Source organism: Euphorbia lathyris, chromosome 6 (assembly GCF_963576675.1).
Source record: "Euphorbia lathyris chromosome 6, ddEupLath1.1, whole genome shotgun sequence".
NCBI classification, from domain to species: domain Eukaryota; kingdom Viridiplantae; phylum Streptophyta; class Magnoliopsida; order Malpighiales; family Euphorbiaceae; genus Euphorbia; species Euphorbia lathyris.
The window spans coordinates 59285565-59291564 of NC_088915.1; the positions used below are offsets into that span (position 1 = coordinate 59285565).

At 35.0% G+C, this 6000-nt stretch overlaps 1 long non-coding RNA gene across 1 annotated transcript; it reads left to right on the top strand.

Annotated features, from left to right (window-relative positions):
- Window positions 1-4180: 4180 nt before the first annotated feature.
- Window positions 4181-4851, top strand: LOC136232450 (uncharacterized). Its single transcript, XR_010690499.1, has 3 exons — window positions 4181-4270; window positions 4537-4620; window positions 4714-4851. It is a non-coding gene; the product is annotated as an uncharacterized lncRNA (long non-coding RNA).
- Window positions 4852-6000: the final 1149 nt, after the last annotated feature.

A 6000-nucleotide genomic window follows, 5' to 3' on the forward strand; every position in this document is an offset into this window, starting at 1 on the left:
AATGATACATTATTACAACAAAATTTAATTATTTATTAATGTGACTAACATGCAATAACTTATTTGTTAGTGACAGAATAATTAAACAATTATGGAGTGATATGGAGGGTGTAAGAGTAATTGATCCTTCTCTAATGACTTTAGTGGACTGTCCATTTGCTATCATGACACTCCCTTTAAAAGGAGATTTAATGTGTTGAACAAATGTTGTATCATATGTCATATGATCTGTAGCTCCCAAGTCGATTATTCAACTTATATCTTTTAAAGGAGATAAATCAGTCCCAATGTTACTTGGAAGTATATGGGCATTATTTGTAGACATGTGATTTCCTAGAGAAAGTAATTCATTTATGTCTGTATGATTTTCCTTTGTTAATACAACAACAACTATGTTAGAGATACTGTCTGTAGCATTCACCACTTTTGCTTGGGTTGATCGCTTGTTGTTACGATATTTATTTTGCTTTTATCTCCAAGAATGATCCAGGATAGCCGTGAATTTCAAAGCATGTTTCTTTTGTATGTTGGGTCTTATTACAGTGGCAGCAATGCAACTTATCTTTGTCAACTTTCTCAATTGCTCGAATATTTCGAGAATTTGAGGGGTACGATTTGGAGACCATTGCTAATGATGAGTGATCATCAATGTCTTTTTTCTTAAGCATAGTACTTTGACATTGAGCCTCTCGTCGAATACCGTTCAAACATTCTTCAATTCATGAAGTTGGTTTCATTCCGAGAAGATCTTTTCTTATTGGATCAAACACCTCACCAACCCTGCAAGGAAATAATAGATTCGATCTTTTTGGATTTCTTCTTTTTGAGTTTTAAGGTTTGTGGCATATACCATTTTGATAGGTTGTCATTTGTCTATCTCTTGTCAAATCCCATTAAGTTCAATATAGTAGAGGTTGATTAGTCGGCCATTTTGCTTTATTCTGGTAGCCTTGCAATGAAGCTTATAATGTTGTGATTCATCAGCTCCATCATATAACGTATATGTGATTCCATGGTTTTTAACATCCATCCTTGCACAATGGCATCTTCACAGAGCCACTTTGAATAATCATGACTTTTCTCATCTACTTTTGAGGTCTGTTGTAAGCGCGGACTTTTTTCGGCCCTAGTGATGCGTTTACGTTACACTCTAGCTAATAGTTGGTGTAGGTGGGATTCACACGACACGCTGTGCGAGATACGAGCTAAAAATCCGGGCCCTGTTTTTCATGTCTTTTTAGTTCGTTTTAATTCATTTTATCAAAATTTATTTTGAGTAATCATTTATGTAGTAAAAATACTCGAAGTAAAAAATGATCTTCGATCGAAGACCAATTCCTCGATCGAGGATGAGGGTCTTTGTTCAGCGATCCTTGACGGTTTCGGGCAGTTTTAAATCAGTTTTCAAGGCAGTTTTCAGCCTTTCTCCACTAGTAGAAAGGGCAGAAACTTCCAGGACAACAAGAGACACATTTTTTTTATCATTTTGAAGAAAGAAAGAAAGAAATTGAGTGAAAAGCAAGTGAAATCACTTGAAACTTAACGAAAATCACTTAAAAGTGAATGAAAATGAGGGGTTTTACACTACTCCTACCAAAATACAAACATTTTAAGAGATTCAAACACTTAAAATACATAATTTGCAAGGTTTTAGTTCGAAGAAATGCGTTTATCATAACAGTTCTTCACTAAACGTCAATTCTGAGTTATTACATTTCCAGAATTGACATGTTGGGTCAAATCTACTCCAATTTGGAGGTTTTTTCAGTCTAAGTACGTGGGATACCACATTCTGATCACCACATCTTCTTACTATATGGGTCTGTGTTGCTGCACAAATTCTTAATCACGTGTTCGTCGGCCTACCTAACATAAAAAAATAGAAAAGCGTCTCAGAGTTAACATTTGAAGGGTTTTAAGAGCCCGTTCCCTATTGTTTGCATGTTGTTTATTTAATTTATGCACTATATCCCTTGTTTTTTGGTTCTGGCTTCAAAACAGAGGGTATGTCCGAAAGGTCTTCCTCGATCGAGGATCCCTATCGTCGATTGGGGATCTACCCTGATCAGCGATAGAAACTCTTCGGGCAGAAACCTATTTTATTGTCTGGGTAGTTTAGGATTTATGTTATTTCAGTAAATTTAATATGTTCCAGCCAATTTGCAAATGAAGATAAAATCTATCCTGTGATAGGGGTATTTTAGGTATTTCTGTTAAAATATGATTAGACGACTAAATTAGGCTTCAGAATAAATATATGATGCGTGTTATATCTTAGCAATAAATGAGTTCTACTTGACCGAGTCCGGCGTTGTAGTATAAATCCGAAAGACAGGTCCCAAAGCACCCGCAGTTAACATTTATTGTCTTGCAGGTTTAATAGATTTAATTCCTAGGGTTAGATCTGATGTATTAGGGCTATTTGTGCCATTTGTGAAATTGATGTAATAATTTATATTTTAGTATTTATTTATCGCTTTCGAACGATATCACGATATTTAAACTGAAATTGGATTAGAAATATATGATATTTTAATAAAGACAAGTCTGCGCGTTTATTAATCAGACTCTTATAAAAGTTTAAGTCCCGAACCCAACTCTGAAGAGGTAGCATATTGTGAGCCCGCGTGCTACCTAATTTTTAATATGTTCCCGAGCATCCAATTCGGGTGGCGACTCTGAAATAAATACTTTAACCCAAAAACATGATAAAAGGGGCAAGGTATAAAACATAAAGAATGCATACATCGGAAGGGATACACTAAGCGTCGTCCTTAAAAACGATAAGTGACAGTGTTATGTAAAAACGGAACCCATAAGCGGATGCCTAGGCAAATCCTTTTGGCGGATGCCTTTGGTTTGGATGACTTTTGGCAAATCCTTTTTGTTGGCTTAGTAGCAGTAGAGGCATATTGTTTCATTGGCACAGGTTTTGGAGCCAAGCAGTTGTGAATTTGTCGAAATTTGGGCTTGGATTTGAAGGATTTGGATGACTTTTGGCAAATCCTTTTTGTTGGCTTAGTAGCAGTAGACGATTAAGCCCTAATTATGTTTGGAGCCAGGTTTCATGAACTCTATGTTTGCATTTTAATAGATGTTCCTAATTATGTTGATGCAAGTTGTTTTCAAGCTGGAGGGATCTACATTACTAAAGCTCAGTTATTGGGTTAGTTCAGTTATTGGTACTCATGCATCAATTTAATCAGTGAATGGTTGTTTTAACTTAGCTTTAGAACTAATTAATGATTCTAATGGTGAATTGCTTTAGACTGATATTGGGAGCATTGCAAAAGACCTCTAAAAGCACAAGGATAATCTGAAGTTTTTGAAGTCTCTAGCTGACCAATTGGATAAACATATACCTGATTTACAAGGTTCATTCTTTTCTCTTTTTTCTATCTATCTCACTTGCTAGTTGTTACTTGCTAACATAGTTTATCAGGGAGCCTTGTAAATTACAGTTCCACAAGTACAGCAAGTTCAAGAGAAATTAAGGGTTGTGAGCAGGAAGAAACACAGCAGCAAATGATGAAGCAAGAAGAAACAACATCTTCCTTACTCCATCTACTCAAAACGGGTGTTCCCTTCGGATATTCCCTTCCCTTAGTTCAGATATTCCCTTCGGATCCTTTTCCCTTTTCTGACTGGTAAGCTCGATGTTGAGCTCTTCCATTTTTGTGTTATCCTTTCTAGGGTTCTGTTTGTGAGTTTGAATTCGGCTTTTATTCTATTTATATGACAAGATTGTTTTGAAGTGTTAGTATTATATTTGTTATTGTTAGTTTTTGGTCCAATAATAGTGATTACTTCCCTTATTGTTATTTTTAATCTTTCCTTTTCCTATGATTCCCCTTCCTCCAACAAACAGAGCATGCTTCTTTTAAGTTCCTATATTCTTTCTTATCATCAAATTTCATGTATATTCAGCACACTGAAATTCCAATTTAAGTGTGTTAATGGAATTCATGGGTATCCTTACACTGTTATATATGGGATAAAGGGTCTTGGTCCTTCAGCTTGGCTTGTAGAATCAATTTACCCCAAATTAAATTTAGGTATCAATTTGGCTCTTCAACTTGGAATTTTTTTTGTCAAATTTGTTTAAAATGAATTTGGTGATATATGAAAAGGGTACCATTTGTACTTGTTTAATAGATGTGCAATTGTCATTCCAGTCAATGTGTATGGATACAGAAGCTGTAAAGGAAGAAGAAGATGAAGATGGTGATGATATGGATGGGTTCCAGACTGATCAAATGTTGCAACTATGGTAATTTGTTCTAGTCCATGGAATTTTTTAATTCTCATTTTGAATTTTTTATCTGTTGAAGAACTTATAAGAAGTCATTCAGCCATAGAAAATGTTGGTCTTGTTGAGTTTGTCTTTTTGCATGTGTCTATCAGTTTCCGAATTATGTAATGAATTGTTAGATTTTGGATAGGCATTTGTTTATCAGTGAGCTTCTAGTACTATTACCTATCTCTTTTTTCTTTTGAGGTGCCTCATTCCGTTTTTAATGACAATGCTCTTTTCAGTTTGAAGATTTTGCAAATCACAATGCCTTTGACCTTCTGGGAAAATACAACAAGTCTCCTCTCGTTTTTAATGATGATATACATGTAAACATGTTCTAGCCTTTTGTTGTGTTAACTAATAAGAATCTGTTTTATCATGAGAGTTCCTCTTATTGCAAATTTGCATATCTACTACAGGGCACAACATCTGTGTTGCTAGCATGACTTTTTACAACTATGGTCTCATGGCCATTTTACTGGGGGCTACTTCACTAATGGTGCCCAAATTTGCTTAATCTAGAGACCTTGGACCTTTGGACATAATCCATCGACGCTTGCAATGTAGATTTTATGCATGTGAAAATTGTGACTAGATTCTGTGCAGTTTGTAATTTATTTCTCTGAATTTAGTTTCTTTTCTTTTTTTTTTGAAGAACTCTTAGTTTCTTCTTGAATTTTAGAAATAACATTTGGAATGTTGTGTTCTTTTAGATCCATTTAGGATCAATGTATTGAATTTAACAATGTATTAAAATTCAAAATTTTTGATGTTATATGTTCTTGGAACTATTTGAAAGTTTTATGGATATAAATTTGAATCATTGATTCATAATTAGTATTAGGTGCCCAATTGGAATATAAAAAATATAATATAAATAATTATAAATCAAAAACCACTAATAGGGGCGGTTAAAACCGCCCCTGGAGCTAAGAGGTTGGTATTTCAAAACTACAGTAGGGGCGGTTTAAACCGCCCCTACAAATCCGTCATTAATTTTTACCTACCCCGTCGGTAATGATTTTCGTCGTTATTCTGTAGCTCCAGTCCCATTTGGTGACGGATTTTGGGCGGTCGGTAAAACCGTCCCTAGATTTTGTAGGGGCGGTTAAAACCGCCCCTACACGTAAAAAAAACTGCGTAGGCAATTTTTGTTGTAGTGCCAGTTTGCCAAAAATAAATTTCAGCCTCCCTTGCGGGAGCAAAGGGTAACTGGTCCGGGTTCCACGGCCGCTAATCTGGTCCGGGTTCCACGGCCGCTGACATCTATCCATTTAAATATCCAAGTTTATTTAGCCCCGATCATGGACTTCAATCATTCACGACCCGATCTTGAAGTTTTATCATTCAATCTGAATGCAAATAGTAAGTTAGAGTTGGAGTTTGGTTCGTGGTGATGATCTCAGTTTTTTCCATCCATGGTTGATCCCTTGTTTCAAGATCAATTCTGAAAAAATATTTGGGTTTGAGATTTTCTTTGATACCACCATGAATCTGGTATTTTCTTATATATTATTTCTTGATATTTTGCCTTTTTTGTATAGGCACATTACAAATTCCTAATTACAGAAGTTAATTAAGTAATAATAATATCATTCGTATAATACTACTAACTTTCCTATAACACAGAGATGTTACAATAAGAGATTTCCTATAATACAAATGATAATTTCACGTCAATATCTTAGTTCTCATTCATCATTAAT